Source organism: Lactuca serriola, chromosome 7 (assembly GCF_051521515.1).
Source record: "Lactuca serriola cultivar US96UC23 chromosome 7, Lser_US96UC23_V15, whole genome shotgun sequence".
NCBI lineage: Eukaryota > Viridiplantae > Streptophyta > Magnoliopsida > Asterales > Asteraceae > Lactuca > Lactuca serriola.
This window is the reverse complement of record NC_136414.1, coordinates 146,718,597-146,736,246: the sequence shown is the minus strand read 5'-3', so window position 1 is coordinate 146,736,246 and position 17,650 is coordinate 146,718,597. Positions and strand designations below refer to the sequence as shown.

The window sequence follows — 17,650 nt, the reverse complement described above, 5'->3', positions numbered from 1 at the left end:
TTGTTTCTCTAGATGAAATTCAGGTGGATAAGAGCTTGAACAGCATTGAGAGGTCCGTTGTAGTTCTGAATAGGAAGACTAAGGTCCTCCGTAACAAGGAAGTGAAGTTAGTGAAGGCGCAATTGCAGCACCGAAAAGGCTCCGAGTGGACATGGGAGACATAAGAGGAGATGTGACACCACTACATGTATTTGTTCGCATCCATAGTATTCGAGGACGAAGTCAAGCGCAAGTGGGGGTGATTTGCAATTCCCGTTTCAGGTATAAATTTTTTTCAATATGTTAGGGTTTTGGACTGGAACTCGACGAGTTGGGGAGCTCAAACTTGTCAAGTAGAGATCGTTGTGGACGCGTGACTCAGGGTCTACTTGACGAGTCAGAATGCCCCAACTCGACGAGTAGACACTTTAAAGGAAAACCCTAATTTTCAGGGATTTGTACCACTATTTAAAGAACTTATGACTCATTTGTAGCCTCCCTCATAGTCCTTATAGCCCAGAGAAACCCTAGATCGAGCGTTATATGTTCTTGAGTGTGTTAGATAGCTTTGGAGAGTGATTTTGGTGTGGTTGTGAATGAATTTGGAGCTTGAAGAAGTTGTAGTAAAGAGAGAGGCAGTAGATCCAACATCTACTATGTTTTGGTAATCATCTTAAGGTATAAAGTTGCTACCTTGACCACTATTTGCTTAGATCTCATCTTCTGAAAGTATGTTGTCACTTTTGGTACATAATGATGTCATTCTCAGGTTCGAACTTGTCATGAGGATATGGTTTCAAATATGGACACTTCTAGGCCTCCATGGACATAAAGTTTCCCACTTTATCTAGTCTAGGTACTTTTCCATGCCGTAAACCTTGTATGAACCTTAGCTTTAGTGTTTTAACCTTTTAAGGCCTTGCATGCACGTAAAGTTTATAACTTTAAGGACCGGATCTGTAGTTTGGGGCGTTGGATTCGATTGAAAGGACTGAATATGTTAAGACAATGGAAAGCTCCGCGAGTTGATGAGATAACTCAACGAGTTGGATCGTGTTTTCCCGTTTTCGATCTATAGAGTAAACTCGGCGAATTAATGAGATGACTTGACGAGTTGGATTAGGTTTTCCCCATTTTCAGTGTACAGAGTAAAATTGGTGAGTAATGAGATGAATCGACGAGTTGGATTGGATTTTTCCCATTTTTGGTCTGACGAGTAAACTCGGCGAGTTGGCTACAATTTTCCATAGTTTTCTGAACACTGAAGGAACTCGACGAGTTGCTAGATGCACTCGACGAGTTGGCTCAACATGTACTATTGACCTTGACTTTCACCAAGTTTGACCTTGAGGGTATTGTTGGTATTTCGAGATTTTGACAAAGCTAGTAACATGATGATTGTAAGCAGTTGAGTTGGAGCTGCATGTTGGGACCTATCATTTCTTATCAGTTCAACATTCTTGAGAGGTGAGTCTCCTCACCATACTGATAGGTCAAAGGCACCAAGGTCGGGCGATTTTATGATATGTGGTACACTAGTTGATGTGGTGATATACGACATGTTAGTTGGTTATATGCTAGGTGGTATGATAGTTGTATATGTGGTATACATTCAGGAAAGACCATGGTGGGATCCCATAGCGCTTGGATTTAAGACCATGTAGGGGAGCCCATGACTTTTCAAGTAAAGACAATGGGGGAGCCCATGACACTCGGATGTCAGACCATGTAAAGGAGCTCATGGCTTTCCAACTAAAGACTATGGGGGAGCCCATGGCACCTAGGTGTAAGAGCATGTGGAGGAAGCCATCACATACTGGAGTAGGACCCTAGGAGGACCCTACTACATTCTTATATGTTTGTATGCATGGCTTGTGGTACATGTAGCTTTTATACCTAATATGGATTATGTGATTATGTGGATTGTGTGGAGTATGCTCTGGGGAAGTCACTAAGCATTAGCTTACAGTCTGTTGATTGTTTCAGGTACTTCTGAGCCTAAGGGTAAGGCCAAGGTTTGATTGCGTGACACACACTCTCTCACGGATTTTCATGGCGACACTATGATATTTTAAATAAAATGTTGATGTTATGAATTTGAAATCACTGTGATATTTTAAATAAAATGTTGATGTTATGAATTTGAAACCAATTGTCATTGAGATTTTATGGTTTATGTTTGTTTAAAAATGAAAAAAAAAAATTATTTTGAAAATTGGGTTGTTACATTATTTATGGGATTTTATTATGGTATGCTGGAAAAGAGACTACTAAAGGTATCTTGTAGAGTTCAAGTATGGTAATGATAAAAAATAAATAAATAAATAAAATAAAATAGAAAAAGGCACCTGATCAGTTAAGTCGCTGGAGGCTTATCAAGTAATTTGCTTTTTATTTTTAAAATTCTTGATAAGTTTTAGATTTTTTGATAAATGACATATTGACTTATTTACCCCCAGTTGGCATCTACTGTTGCAGAGGATTTATCTCCTACTCATCCTATCTGATTGAGTTTGGCTTCGAACTTTTATGTTTTATATTATGAGGTTATGAATTCTCCCGAAAGGTAATGTCGAATTTTCAATAAAGTTGTTGATAATTTTTTAAGCAAAAGAAAAAACTAAAATATTGTTTCATTAAATGTTGGTGTTGTTAGAGCTTGCCACCTGGCGAAACAAGCATTTGACGAAGCTATATCAGAGCTTGACTCCTTGAGTGATGAATCATACAAAGATAACACTTTAATTATGTAGTTAATGGATGGATTGTTGATGGGATTAGACGTCAAAGGTCATTCCAAATTTGTTCCATACCAATGATAATCGGTGCTTCATTGAGGTGAGTGTATATATTATTTACGCTCTTAAGCTGCTTAATATAATTTTATAGTGTTGGCATTCCTAATAATACCAAAACTATGACTTGTAGTGCCACAACAGATGGACTTGGAGGTACGCTTTTTGGATGGCTTCTTGTGGGAACAAGAATGGGTGATTTCCCTCCTGTTGCATATATGTACATTATAGAGGTATGAAAGTTAATAAAATTATTTATGTGTCTTTTTATTGACCTTTTATTATCAAAAGTTAGTTTCACTCAGATTGCAACATGTCTTGGACTTATAGCTTATTTCTTCATTGGAATCCCTGCAAAAGATGTGCCTCGTTGGTAGGAAATGTGATGTATGCTTATAATCACTTATACATTTTGATTAGTCACGTGGATTTGTAATAATTCATATGTGATTCAATGTGATGTATGCTTATAATCACTTATACATTTTGATTAGTCACGTGGATTTGTAATAATTCATATTTGATTCACATATAAATCACTCGTGAATTACATATGAATTACATGTGACTCACATGTAAATCACAATTGAAGTACATATGTTTAACCTGTAAATCACATGTAATTCAATATGAATTATATGTGATTCACATGTAATTAGCACGTAATTCATATGAATTAGATGTGATTCACATATAATACACATATGAAATATATGTGATTCATTTATAATTTATAAATGAATCACATATGAATTACATGTATTTTGTGTGAATGCTCTTCATTAATTTTTTAAAAGATATTTTCTTATGAATTTGTCATTTGAATGTTAAAAGATACAATCACATGTGAATACCACATTATACAATCACATGTGAATCTTAAATTATATAATCAAATGTTAATCTTACATGATATATACATATGCATTTTTGTGAGTTTTTTTTTTGCATTTAATCATTTTTTTTTATTTTTCTTGTAGATGTCGATGAATTTGTGGAAAATATTGAAGATTTGAAAATGATAAACTGAGAAAATATGAAAATCTTGACGTAAAGGCATGAAAATGTTTTGAAAATTTGTAGCATTTTTTTTATTTTTATATTTTATTTTGTATTGAATAAAATACAGTACTATTATGTATATAGATTAGTAATAAAAATGTGTTTTTTCTATGATTTCGTTACGAGTATTGTAGTAAAAAATATATGCATATATGTTGTTGAAAAAATATGCATATATACACTTAAAAAGTTGATTTATTTGGTTAAAAAATTAAAGTTTTTTTTTTCTTAAAATTTATTGATTTTTAAAAATTTGTTGTTTTTTAAAAAGAATTTTTTTTTTAATTTTTTTTTAAATTCATGTTTTCTAAAAAAAATTAAAAAATCTGCATTTATTTTTAAATCGAGAATTATTTTTTTAAGAAAATCCGTAAGTTTAATTTGTCATGTTAATTATTTAATCATTTTATTAATGTTTCTAATAACAAAAAAAATTAAACATGAAATAAAATTGGTAAGATGTTGATCCTGACCTAAATGAGTTAATATTGATCTAACACTCAACCTTATGTTATCGAGGTCTCAGAAACTATGAGTTTTCAACGGATCTCACCGAAAGAATTGGTTTGTAACTTTTCTTTAATTCATGTCTTCAAAATTTTGGTAAATATTAGTGATTTATTTATGCGTAATTGATTTGTACAAAAAACTTTGTATCTTATATCTTTTAAAATTGAAGATATGACTAATATGCTTTAGAATAAAGTATTTTATATATATATATATATATATATATATATATATATATATATATATATATATATATATATATATATATATATATATATATATATATATATATCGTGTAAGTTAATTATAAAAATGTTAGAAAGTATTTGAATTATGTGTTGAGTCTAGGGACAATTTGGTGATTTGAATGTCTTGACTTATACTCTTTTAGTTTTGCCAAACGCTATAGATATAATTTTGTGAGTTCTATCTGTCCAATCCAATATTCAATCTACTTCAGTCCTCTTCCATCAAGTATCATATACCAAACGCTACTATATTGATTTTTATCACTATCCATAATCATGTTTTACCGTAGTTACAAGGGGCATAAAAAATATTTTAAGATAGTACGTGGCGTTTAAAATGATATAACTTATTTAGTATATAGTGATATTTTGTTGGTGAGATGTTAAGTTCATGATCAATAAACCAAATTTTGTCCATTAAAGGCAGAACAATGAAGTTTAATATGATCTATAAGAATCACTATGGAGATTGGCAACCAATAACTACCCTCAAACGTGCTTTGCTTTTTACTATATTCACCTACAATATCTATTATCATTGGGACCATTGGTCTTTTTCTTATTAAACAATAGTTATGTTACTTGTATAAAAAAATCTTGTATCTTTAATTCTAATTCACCGAACTGTCCGAACTATAGTTATCCACAATAATTCTATAAAAACTCTTATATCTTCGGCATTAATATAGTAACCGCCGCCGTTACCTATATAAAAGAGTTAAGAATGGGCTTTTAGCCCAACGATATTCGATGTTGTCCTTCCTTTTTGAGGTTGCAGGTTTAAATCTCATGGTTGACATACATGAAATTAAAAAGTAGTTTAAGAGTATATTAGATTTAACGTTTAAAGAAACATATATAGAACAATTGAATGCAGAAAATAGTTGTTGGTTTGGATTTGAACAACGGTTTTATGTTTTGAATTTTAATTTCTACTTTATTTGGATTCTTTGCATTGCATACATCGATAGCTAGTTACACGATGGTGGTTGTGTATATAGTACGTGTTTAACAAAACTAATTGAAAGCTAGTAGCTAATAGATAGAAGTTGAAAATATAACTTTAATTATACAAACAAAAACAACTATTCGTTTCTACGGATTTGAAATTACATAAAACCAAAAGTTAAAAGCTCCAAAAAGCTACGTGATGCTACTTTTAGATTAACAATTTTTTCTTTAAAAAGAAAATAGATAGTAGCTCCTCCCAATGAACAAAGTTTTTCTTTCCAGCTTCTTTTTGAAAGATAAAAGCTTAAATCTCTCAAAATCTCTATAAAACTTTGTACCGAACAAGCCCAAAAATTAAAGGCAAAGCTAGCATATACTAATGTGGGTCCGAAGACCTACCTAATTTCTTAATTTTATTTAGTATTTGGAGTAAACTACAAGAATGGTCCTTGTGGTTTGCAGTAATCTACATGATTGGTTTTAAATTCTTTTTCTTAACTAGGATGGTCCCTAAAATGAGATTTTGTTGCGAGTTTGGTCCATGTCACACCTACAAAGACTATATTACCTTTTTACTTCTTTCTCCTTTTGTTAATTATTTATTTCTTATTTATTTCTTAAATAATATTATTAAAAAATGTCCCATCCCATACCATCACCCTTCCCATCATCTCTTAATCATCATCATTGACCAATTCATCTAGTACCACCACCTTACAGTCCTTCCTACCTTCGTTGCAAAGCTATCTCCTCCATCAACAACATCACCTTCTTAATCCTCAATCGAGAAGAAAGGTTGATTCCAGACCGTTGCTTAAGGCTCCACAACGCTACTAAATCCCCACATCGAAGGTTGTGTTAATGACCCACCATTGCTGCTTGGACTACTATCGACTGCTAAACAAGCATTGGTAGGGATGGAAATGGGGCGGGTTTGTGGCAGGGTCGACCATCCTTGTCCCTATATCCATGTGACATCCCCAAAATCTCGGCCAGAAAAGACCAATTTTCATTTATGCTTTTAAAATAATTTCAGAGTAAATCCTTTTGATTTGAAAGTGTTGCGGAATTTGTTCCCAAAAACAAAGTATGATAAAATAATATTTACCAAAGCATTTCATAAAGAAATGTATTTTCATTATATAATCAAAACTCGAGATGTCATGTTCCGATACAGACCATAAAGCATAAATGATAACATTACAAGTCATCAACAAATATATACATATACGGACTTGTAAACAAAACAACTTGATGATTCATCCATCTTATGCCCTTGTGCCACTTCCTGTAATACAAATAAACTGAGTGGGTCAGGCGTGGGAGCCTGGTGAGCATATAGGATTTTCAACCCACAATAAGTAATTAACTTTATTTTCATTAACCAACAATAACCCAATTACCTATTCCTGTTATTCTCACATTATGTCCCTAAAACAACTAACACAAGGGACCTAGTCTAAGAATATTTCATCGGGGCGATAACACATGCTTCGTGGGTTCCTCAACAATATAAGTCAAATAAGGAAACCATGAGGGGGATGGAGTTCAGCAAATGAACACCCAAGTTCATTAACACCTACAGGTGGCGAACCTGCTAGCGTTCCACAGGACTGTCTAGAAAAGTCTGTGGTCGTCATCTAAACTCCGCTAGATGACTAAATCAAAACAACATCGAGGCCTGTCATCTGTTTATCAGACAACTATCTACCCATGTTCTACTCGACTTATTAGTAGATAAAAATATATATTTTTATACATAGTTTAAAACATGTATAGCATTCTCATTCAATACATATTCCAAACAACAGATGAGACACATACACATAACACGTATTTCATAGAAAATAAATCAGATCCATGAGATAGAAGAAAGTGAATATACATTCACACATATAACAACAAAATATACACATAACACGTATTTAATATAAAATACTTCATTATTATGCGTTAGAAGAAAGTAACCACACACTCACTTGATCAGAAGATGATCGAACGACACTACAACTTGTAGAAGTAATATTCTTCAGCAGATCTGGAAGATCTTCACAAAACTCGAACTCCTCGCGGGCAGAGCTTCGGCTCGGGAATCGCACTTCTCGGGATCTCAGGGCTTCGGGACTTGCTTCGGGGCACGGGAATGATGCTGGGGCTTCGGTATAATTCTTGCACGAAAAACGATGCAAAAACGCGAGAAAATGGAAGAAATGAGCAATGAACTCGGTTACTCTCGACCTCCTTTAATAGGGGCTAGAAGTTCGAATTACGCTGAGCGTAATATGAAATTACATTGGGCGTAATATGAAATTATGCTGGGCGTAATGACGATAGGGTCGCTGACTCCCCCCATGGATAATATCGGTTAATATATATTTAAATTAAATATCGAAAATATTTAATAAACTTCAAAAATTTATATCTTCCTCATACGAACTCCGCTTGTCGACGTTCTTTATATCCACGTGTAGGTGAGAGTACGATCTACAATTTTTGTTTAGACTCTGTCGGCTAATTTTGACTTTATTTTAATTATTAATTTTAGTAGGCCGGGACAGGAAAACTCTGTTATAAATTCATAACTTCTTCATCCGACATCCGTTTTCGCCTATCTTTTATCGTTTTAATACTATTAACGAGACCTTCGATTCTCATTTAGATTGTTTCGGCTAAAAACCGTTCGATCTCAAATCGAATATTCGGGATGCATACTACTAAGTCGAAACTTCGAAAAATCATAACTTCCTCATATGAAGTCAGATTTAGGCGTTCTTTTTATGCACGCTCTCGGTTTAAGGAACTCTACGACTTTCTCTTAGATCACTAAGGCTAAATATTGCTCTAAGGTAAATTTCACTTTTTACGTCATTCGGCGTTGTCGGTTCTGTCGCGAAACATCGACATGTCATAACTTCTTCGTTATAACTCGGATTTCGGCATTCTTTATATCTTCGGAATCCTTGTTTCGACCAATATGTCTTTATGCAAAGATATTGGGATTATCCCACACTTCAAATTTGACGTTTATTTTATTCTCAATTCATTAAATTATAATAATTAAGAAAATAAACACATAATTCACATAATTCACATAATACTCAAATATTTCATCATTAATACTTCAAAAAGAGTTACAAGGGTTAACCTAGACTATTACATCAATGATAATGTCTAGCCTGAAAACGCGGGCGTTACAATTCTCTCCCCATTAGGATGATTCTGTCCCCGGAATCACACATCGACAAACAAATGCGGATAGTGAGTCAACATGTCACTCTCCGTTTCCCAGGTGAGATTTGTCCCATTTGAATGTTTCCAACGAACAAGCACTAATTCGACCATCTTGCCTTGAAGCTTCTTAGTCTTTCGGTCAACAATTGCCTCTGGTTCTTCAATTAACCTCTTTTTTTCATCAATTCTCAATTCAAAAATTGGAATTATATTCGGAACTTCTCCCGTGAACTTCCTCAAATAACACATATGAAGAGTGTTGTGAATTCCATTCAGTTCTTCGGGTAATTCGAGCTTGTAAGCTTGGTTCCCAATTCTCTGAAGAACTTTAAACAGCCCAATAAACCTTGGACTTAACTTTCCCCTTTTACTAAATCTTATAAGTCCCTTCCACGGCGAGACTTTAAGCAAAACCGAATCTCCAACCTCAAAAGTCATTGGTCTTCGCTTCTTGTCAGCATAGCTCTTTTGACGATCTTGAGCTGCTAACATTCTTTCCCTGATCACTTTCAACTTCTCAGCAGTTTGATGGACCATCTCGGGACCCATAAACTGCTTTTCCCCAACCTCAAGCCAACAAGACGGCGTACGCCACTTTTGTCCGTACAAAGCTTGATAAGGTGCCATCTTTATGCTCGAGTGGAAACTATTTTTGTAGGAAAATTCTACCAAAGGTAAATGTTCATCCCAATTACCTAAGAATTCCAAGGTACATGCTCTCAGCATATCTTCAAGTGTTTGTATTGTTTTTCACTCTGACCATCAGTCTGCGGATGGTAAGTTGTACTTAAACATAACTTGGTACCCATTTCCTCTTGTAGACTTTTCCAAAATCTTGAGGTGAAACGGCTATCACGATCTGATACAATCATTAACAGAACACCGTGAAGCCTCATAATTTATTTCACATAAGAATTCGCAAGCTTATCCATAGACCATTTCTCCTTGGCTGCTATGAAATGCACACTCTTACTGAATCGATCAACGACCACCCGAATCATGTCGTGACCACTTTTTGTTCTGGGTAGTTTAGTGACAAAATCCATTGCAATGTCTTCCCATTTACCCATAGGCACAGATACAGGCTCTAAACTCCCATATGGTTTCTGATGTTGTGTCTTGACTCTCGCACAAGTCACACACTCGACCACATACTTTGCAACATCAAGCTTCATCGTTGGCCACCAGTAGTAGGGCTTCAGGTCCCTATACATTTTAGTGCTACCAGGATTAATCGAGTACATGGTTTTGTGAGCTTCTTCCATCAGAAGATCTCTTATTCTTCCAGACTTAGGCACCCAAATACGATCTTGGAATACCTTCAGTCCATGACCGTTTGTACCAAACACCAATGTTTTGACCAAAAGTTCCTCCTTTCGGTCATTTTTCTCAGAAGCTTCCTCTTGAGCTTTCTTTATACTCTCCATAATTGTCGAGACAACTACTATTCTCAACGCTCTTGGCCTTTTTCTCTCAACATTGACTTTCCGAGTGAGAGCATCAGCAACAACATTAGCTTTACCGGGACGGTAAATTATCTCATAGTCGTAGTCCTTGAGTAACTCTAGCCAGGGTCGTTTCCTCATATTCAATTCTTTATGATTAAAGAGATATTGGAGAGTCTTATGATCAGTGAAAATTTTGCACTTTGTGCCATAGAGGTAATGCCTCCATATTTTCAGAGCGAAAACTACCGCTGCCAACTCCAAATCATGAGTCGGGTAATTCTTTTCATGCTCCTTTAGCTGTCGAGACGCATATGATATCACCTTTTCTCTTTGGGTCAAAACACAACCCAATCCAACCCCAGACGCATCGCTATAAACAACGAAGTCTTCAACTCCATCAGGTAAAGAAAGTATCGGTGCGTCATATAGCTTCTTCTTTAGCTTCTCGAATGCTTCTTTATGCTTATCACTCCAAGCATAAGTAGCTCCTTTGTGGGTCAAAGATGTTAATGGAGTAGCAATCGAAGAAAAGCCTTAGATAAACCTTCGGTAATATCCGGCTAATCCTAAAAAGCTTCAGATATCCGTGGGACTTTTCGGTTGTTCCCACTTCATTACAGCTTCAATCTTTCCTGGATCAACCATTATCCCTTCTTGGCTGACCACGTGACCCAAGAATTGGACTTCACGAATCCAAAAATCACATTTGGAGAAAATTGTGTCAAACCGCAAAACCGGGACGGCGAAAACGTTCTGGGGTGGATGACGTCATGTCAAGTATCACAACACATGCATTATAGTAATCAAAGTACAACAAAACATTGCATTAATGGTAATAGTTTTACATGGTTTACATATCAATACATCAAGGTAATACAAATAATAGTATAAGTACAGTTTGGTACTAAGCTATCTTCAACAACATCTCCGGGGATGTACCTGTCTAATGCTAACCTGAGAATACAAGTTATTTGAAAAGCGTGTATCAGTATTTTTACAAATGCTGGTGAGTTCATAAGTATTTAGTGACGTTTTAATCAAATAACTTTATATAAGTGGTAGTTTTCAAGTATACAGTGAAATAGAGTCCTTTCCAGAAAATCCTATATTTCCAATTAAAAAGCAGTCTTCTACCAAGACTGGTCAGAGTTATGTGGTAAAAAGGTAGTCTTCCCTTAATCGCTTTCATTATCAAAATACAGAATTTGATTATTAAAGAAAGCAAGAGGAATCAGGGAAATAAGATATGCCTCAGCAGTGAAGACTGCTGACTAAGGCAAAGGAATCATAGACTCTAGGAGAGTATCGAACAAACGACACGCCTGGCTCAGTCTAACAAAGAAAGACACAGACCCCAGACGGTGCCAAATGAAAAGTACAACTGGCAAGGTCGAAACAGAGAATAAAGACCACAAACAATATCAAATGAAAGATACAGCTAGCAAGGTCTAAAACAGAGAATACAGACCGCAGACAGTATCAAATGAAAGATACAGCTAGCAAGGTCTAAAAACAGTGTGACTCTGAGAATGGGTTTCCTAGCATACAGTGTAAATTGCTAGTAAAATACCGTTACCTTAAGGCCATGAATTATAAGGCAACCTGGGATACTCATAACCATACTAACCGACACTAGAGTACCTGACGCCCTACAAGCGTCTATAAAATATGACATTTGTCACCCCTTGGCTTGGTGAGCCGTGGACTGTAGCTAGCAGTCAGGGTGCGGGGGTGTTAATCCCGTATAGATCTATACACATAATGTCCGCTCTCCCTACAGGAGACTCTGGTTACCAACTAGATGATGGAGAAGGCTGTGTCCCGAAGATGCATCCCAATAGTGGGTAGTGGGTTTCATATGTAGGTGTTGAACTAGGGGTAGAGACTCATAACCGGACTGACTAGAGTAAACCTACATGTTAATGCTCATATACATAACATATAACTAATGAATCAAACGACCTTCTGATGGCCCTCCGATCCCACCAGACCACATCTCAACGAAGAAAAGGAAATAGGGCGGACAAGCCTTCCTAAGTCCTTCAATCATTGTTTATATGCACCTATACAAGCACAGACATACATCTAACTACGACTGAGTGTGGAACAAGTGGAAATGTACAGTGTGGAATAACCGAATCGTATGTATAAACATACAGTGTGTAAATAACCGAGTCGAGATGTATAAACAAACAGTGTATGAATAACCGAGTCGAGATGTATAAACAAACAGTGTATGAATAACCGAGTCGAGATGTATAAACAAACAGTGTATGAATAACCGAGTCGAGATGTATAAATGAACAGTGTGTGAATAACCGAGTCGAGATGTATAAACAAACAATGTATGAATAACCGAGTCGAGATGTATAAACAAACAATGTGTGAATAACCGAATCGAGATGTATAATCGAACAGTGTGTGAATAATTGGACCGTGATGTATATGCGTTAACAAATATAAGTGTATCACGAAGTGGATACATTATCAAGTAGGAGTTCAAACTAAGTGAAAATGAAACAGCGGTGTCTAATAAGTAAGAGTATACGATATGAAAGAGAACTTTGTTGAAAACCTTGAAAAAAAAATCTTTACACTTAAGAAAATCACAATTTGGTATTCTTTGTTAAAATAAGTTTGAAAACCTTAAGGATTTCCTTGGAAACCTTTCATAAACCAGTTTAAAATGAACTTTGATAAAGCATTATAAGTAAGAGTTTGAACAAGTGAAAACCTTTTAGAAAGCCATTTATAGTATCCTACTTGGTAAACAGTTTACAGTGTGGTAAATCTTTGTGCATGCGGGTTATCAATCACATGTGCTTGATATGATAACTGGCATGTTTAACTTGTATTCCCCCCGCCCTTATAAAACATGTAAAAACATTTAAAAGTTTCATTCAGGGGTATGAACTCACCTGGTGTAAGTGGATCCCGAGGAAGGTGTCGGTTGGGTGCTCGGTGTCAAGTAAAGACTTGGAAACTCTTAATGACCTATTTAACATATGATAACATACGTTCACATATAATTAGTACATTTAATACTAATTAAACAAGTATACGCACCCTATAGAGCGGAAAACACTTTGATTAAGTGTTTGGGGTGTCCCGGGTAACATTTAAGGATGTAAATATCTTAGGAATGGAGTTTACTCTCTAAGAGTAAACTCACCTTATGGTGTTTATGGACCAAGGACAACTTCCCATGATTTTACGGCCGTAAACTCATGGTGAGGGGTTTCTAGGGTATTTTAAGGCTTTATCTTGCTTGTGGAATTATTCTAGGTACAAATCTAATTGGTATGAAGGGGTTTAAAGTGTTTTAAGGGGCTATAAGGGAGTTTACGGCCCATGAACCACTCCCTATGGGAGTTCACGGCCGTGAACTCCTATACCTAGCTTTTATTGATGTTTAAGGTCCCCATTACACTTCTAGTAATTTGTAATAATAGTCTAAGGCCATTTAGGGGATAAAAACCATCTTTTGACATGGATTTAAGGTGTTTACGGCCTTGGCATATGCTTGGGCCATAAAATCCTTTTTACCCCATATTTCCTTGTTTTTAAATGTTCCAAACCCTAATTAGCATGCCCCTAATTTATGTATTAAGCCTACGGGTGGTTTGGGAGTGTTTTGGACATGTTTTAACAAGCTTAGAGGGTGTTTATGGCCTAAGCATGTGCTTGGGCCATAAACCCTCTTTTAAGTCCCAAATGTTGTTTTATGCTTCAAACACTCCTAGGCTAAATCCTTAATTAGTTCCTAGGCTCAAAGGGACAAATTTGGGTCTTTTTGGCCTTATTTAAAGGGTTTACGGCCTAAGGAGGCTCTTAGGCCGTAAAATCCATTTTAACAGCTTAAATGGTCCAGTTTTGAGCTGTAATCACGAGTCATGATGTTTAGAATAGGTTAGGGTAAAGAGACTTACGTTTTAGAGGCGTTTGGTTGCGGGTTTGAGTCGAAAACGGGTTTTATGAGAGAGCGTATAGAGACAGGGTGATATGGGAGTGGGAAAAGAGTGGAATGAAGTCCACTCCCCCTTATATAGGGGCTCGAGTTGGGGCTCAGTGGAATTCTACCCGATACTGCCGTTATACGGGCTTTTGGTCGCACCCGATTTAGTGGTCGTAATAATAAAAACTAACTTTTTTCAATTAAATGGAAATGCAACTTAAGTGTTTCTTTATTTACTTTATTACGACTATAACATCATAATAGTATAAATAACTAAAACATTTATTTATTTTACGACCTCGAATTAACGAAACTTTTATAACATGGAATATTCCGTTGACGGTAACGGGGTAATGTAACGGAATAACTTTGGGTTGTCACATCATCCCACCGTTAGAGGAAATTTCGTCCCGAAATTCAGGTCTAGGCAAAGAAGTAGGTATGAATTGCCAAGTAGAGGTAAGAGAGTACTTCCTATTCTGTTTATCCTCGCATTCCCAAGTGAACTCTGGTCTGTGTTTGTCATTCTAACAAACCTTCACGCACGGGATGCGGATTCCGTCTCGTGTAGCTAGTGGGTTCTGACTGGTGTATTTATGAGGTTAGGGTTCTCAATAGTTCCTATCTGGATGAGTGGGATACGAAGAGTGACGTCGAGCAACACTGATCAAGTCTTGGAGTGGATCGATCAGGTATGAAAATTGTGGAATATCCAGAAGTAGTAGTGGTCTGATGAGGGTTGGACTAATCTCCGTAAAGGATCTCGGGTGGTTGTAAGCTCTCAGAAGGGTAGAGCTTTTCAGTACCTAGAACATAGGGTACTTCTATGGCAAGATCATCACTGGCGTGATCGCCATTCCGAAGTTCCTAACGTTCTCTCTCATACTGGTAGTGTAGTCCTTTAGGTTGGTTCTTAGGAAGCTCGGGTCATCCTTGGTTTCTCGTTTCCTGTCAATTGGCTTTTAGAGGCTTTCTAGATCATCGGATGGGTTGCGTGACTACGATTTTCTATTTGCTGTAGAGTGTCTATCTCAAGCTCGTGCAAAATGAATCTGCACTAACTATTATTGAGATACGGAAACCCTCAGGGTCAGGGAGATAAGGTTTCACCAGACGAGTGTTGGACTATCTCGGGAGGTGGTTATACTATTTCTGCAAGAGATAGTATTCGTGGAACACCTGATAATCCGATGAATCTCGTATGACACGCCCTAATTCCCAAGGCGTTGGTTTATTCTGGTGCGGAAAGCGTGTGCTCCTGTATAATCCATCGACTAACACTTAGACTGGTGTCAAGTCTATAATCTCTTCGGGATCTGGATTATGAGGCTTTACGCAACTACTTTCGCACTTTGATCAAGTATTCCTAGCTGCGAAGGTTATCCCGGGGTTCTCGGTATTCTAGTGTTCACTTTGGAGAATGTAGTCTATCATCTACAAGGCGGCGATGACTTCCTCCATGCGAGGGGGCGGAGGATCATAGGCACTACTCGTCTGTAACGGGTAAACGAAGTGCCTGAGTAGTGTGAGCATCTACTGCAACTACTCTTCTGAAGGTTCTGGGTTTTCGCGGTCTAGGTCAAATCTAGTGAGTATAGGGTTCCATTACTCGGAACTTAATCACTTTACTGACTGAGGGTGGTAGTTATCAGGTGAGCCTAACCGGTATGACAACAAATTTCGGATTTGTGATCATTATAGTAGCTCAACCCGCAGTGGTTCTCTTGATTCCAGCTACTATTGTATGGAATAGGATGAAGGGCTTTACTATGAGGTTCGTGGTAGAGCTCATACTTGGCTTAACCACTAGTACTTGGTGTATGCTGGCCGTATATAATTGAGGTCGGCAGGATGTTCAGTTGTCCGGCTCCACCCCAGACCCACAACCCAACGAGGAACAGGGAGTAGGGAGGAAGCACACATCTTAAATCTTTTTGATCTCAACTTTATACCACCTTTATGCATATACCTGGTTATAGTGGTTAGTACCATGAGTTCTATCCTCTGGGTTCACGAACCTGATGTGCGAGGTGCGAAGGGTCTTTCTGGGGAATCTACGAAGTATGCTTCGGATGCTTATTGTCTTTTGGAGTATCTTGTAGTGTCTTTCGCTTCGATTTCCATATGACTAAGAGAGGTCGGTCAACAGCGCGCGGTACCCTTCTCTTGGGTACTTTGGAAGGTTTGAGATAAGAAGGACGACTGACAGATTGTATTAGGTTTGATTATTTGTATTATGTTTAGGTTCGGAAAAACCATTTTTTGCCAACATGGCTACGGAGAAAGTTCTTTTTACACAGCACTTGGGATGCACACATGGCTGCACTATGTCAAACCATGATCGATAGAATCGTCGAAGTTGGCACACTTCGATATGATATAAGATGAGTATCGATAGAGTCATGCGCCAATCAGGCACACAAGTTCTAGGCGTTTTGGGTTTCATCCTATGTATCACTGTAGCTGATACTTGGACCGATAGAGTCGACAAGGAACTATAGAGAGTCCTAAGTGTTTCCGAATGGAGTACCTTTTCATGGATGGATTCTCACGAGGCATTTCTATAATCGCCTAACATATACTAGTCATGTATAGTTAAGGTGGGGAGGACTGTTGACTGAGCGACTCCTCCCTAAATCCACAACCAAATGAGGAACAGGAAATGGGGCGGCATTCACTCACTCTAGGTCTATCCATCTTAACTATACATGACTGTAACATATATGTTTAGCCATTATAGTTTTACGTAATGAATTTTAAATTTTATAACAGTGCTGCGACTTTCGCCTTAATGGGGAAGTATTTACATTTGAATTAGCCTTTTATTGTTTTCAATTTAGTTATCCGAGATCGAGAGACATACCAAAATCTACTAGGTTCCTTGATGCTTCTCCCTAAGCATTAGAGTTAGACTCCTCCTGTGTCTTTGTCTTTCCCTTCGGTTAGACAGTCCTTCTTGAAGTGTCCCACTTCACCACATAGGTGGCAAACTGTACGAGTCGCCACATTGGTGGTTGATGTAATAAACTCAACCGGGGTTCTGCAGACGCGAGCAGTATGCCCCAACAAATGGCACCTAGCACAATAGAGCTCCCGGCAGACACCATGATGATGGTAGCTGCACTTGCTGCAATGGTGAAGGTTTCCTAAGTATGGTCTCCTAGGTGTAGGGATGGGAGGGTTGGCAGAGAATTTGAACATCTCAGCTCGTTGCCCTTCGGAAGGTCCTTGAGCCGAGGTACTTCCCTCCTCGATCTTGATCTTTCTCTTCAGTGGATTTGAGTGAGGTTCTTGGGCAGCTAGGTATGCAGAGGTTGGTTGCTGCTGTCCATTACTAGGATCGAAATTCCCGATAGGTCCCTTGCTAACATTTGGCGTTATTAGCATTCAGGTGAGCCATGACAGCTGCTACAGCTGCCGAGACTGCAGCTTGGAACGTAGCTTCATCGAATAAAAGAGTAGGTTTCTTGC

At 37.3% G+C, this 17,650-nt stretch overlaps 1 pseudogene; it reads left to right on the top strand.

Annotated features, from left to right (window-relative positions):
* Nucleotides 1–2,811, top strand: part of LOC145064433 (14-3-3 protein 9-like) — an 82,262-nt pseudogene extending 79,451 nt beyond the window's left edge.
* Nucleotides 2,812–17,650: the final 14,839 nt, after the last annotated feature.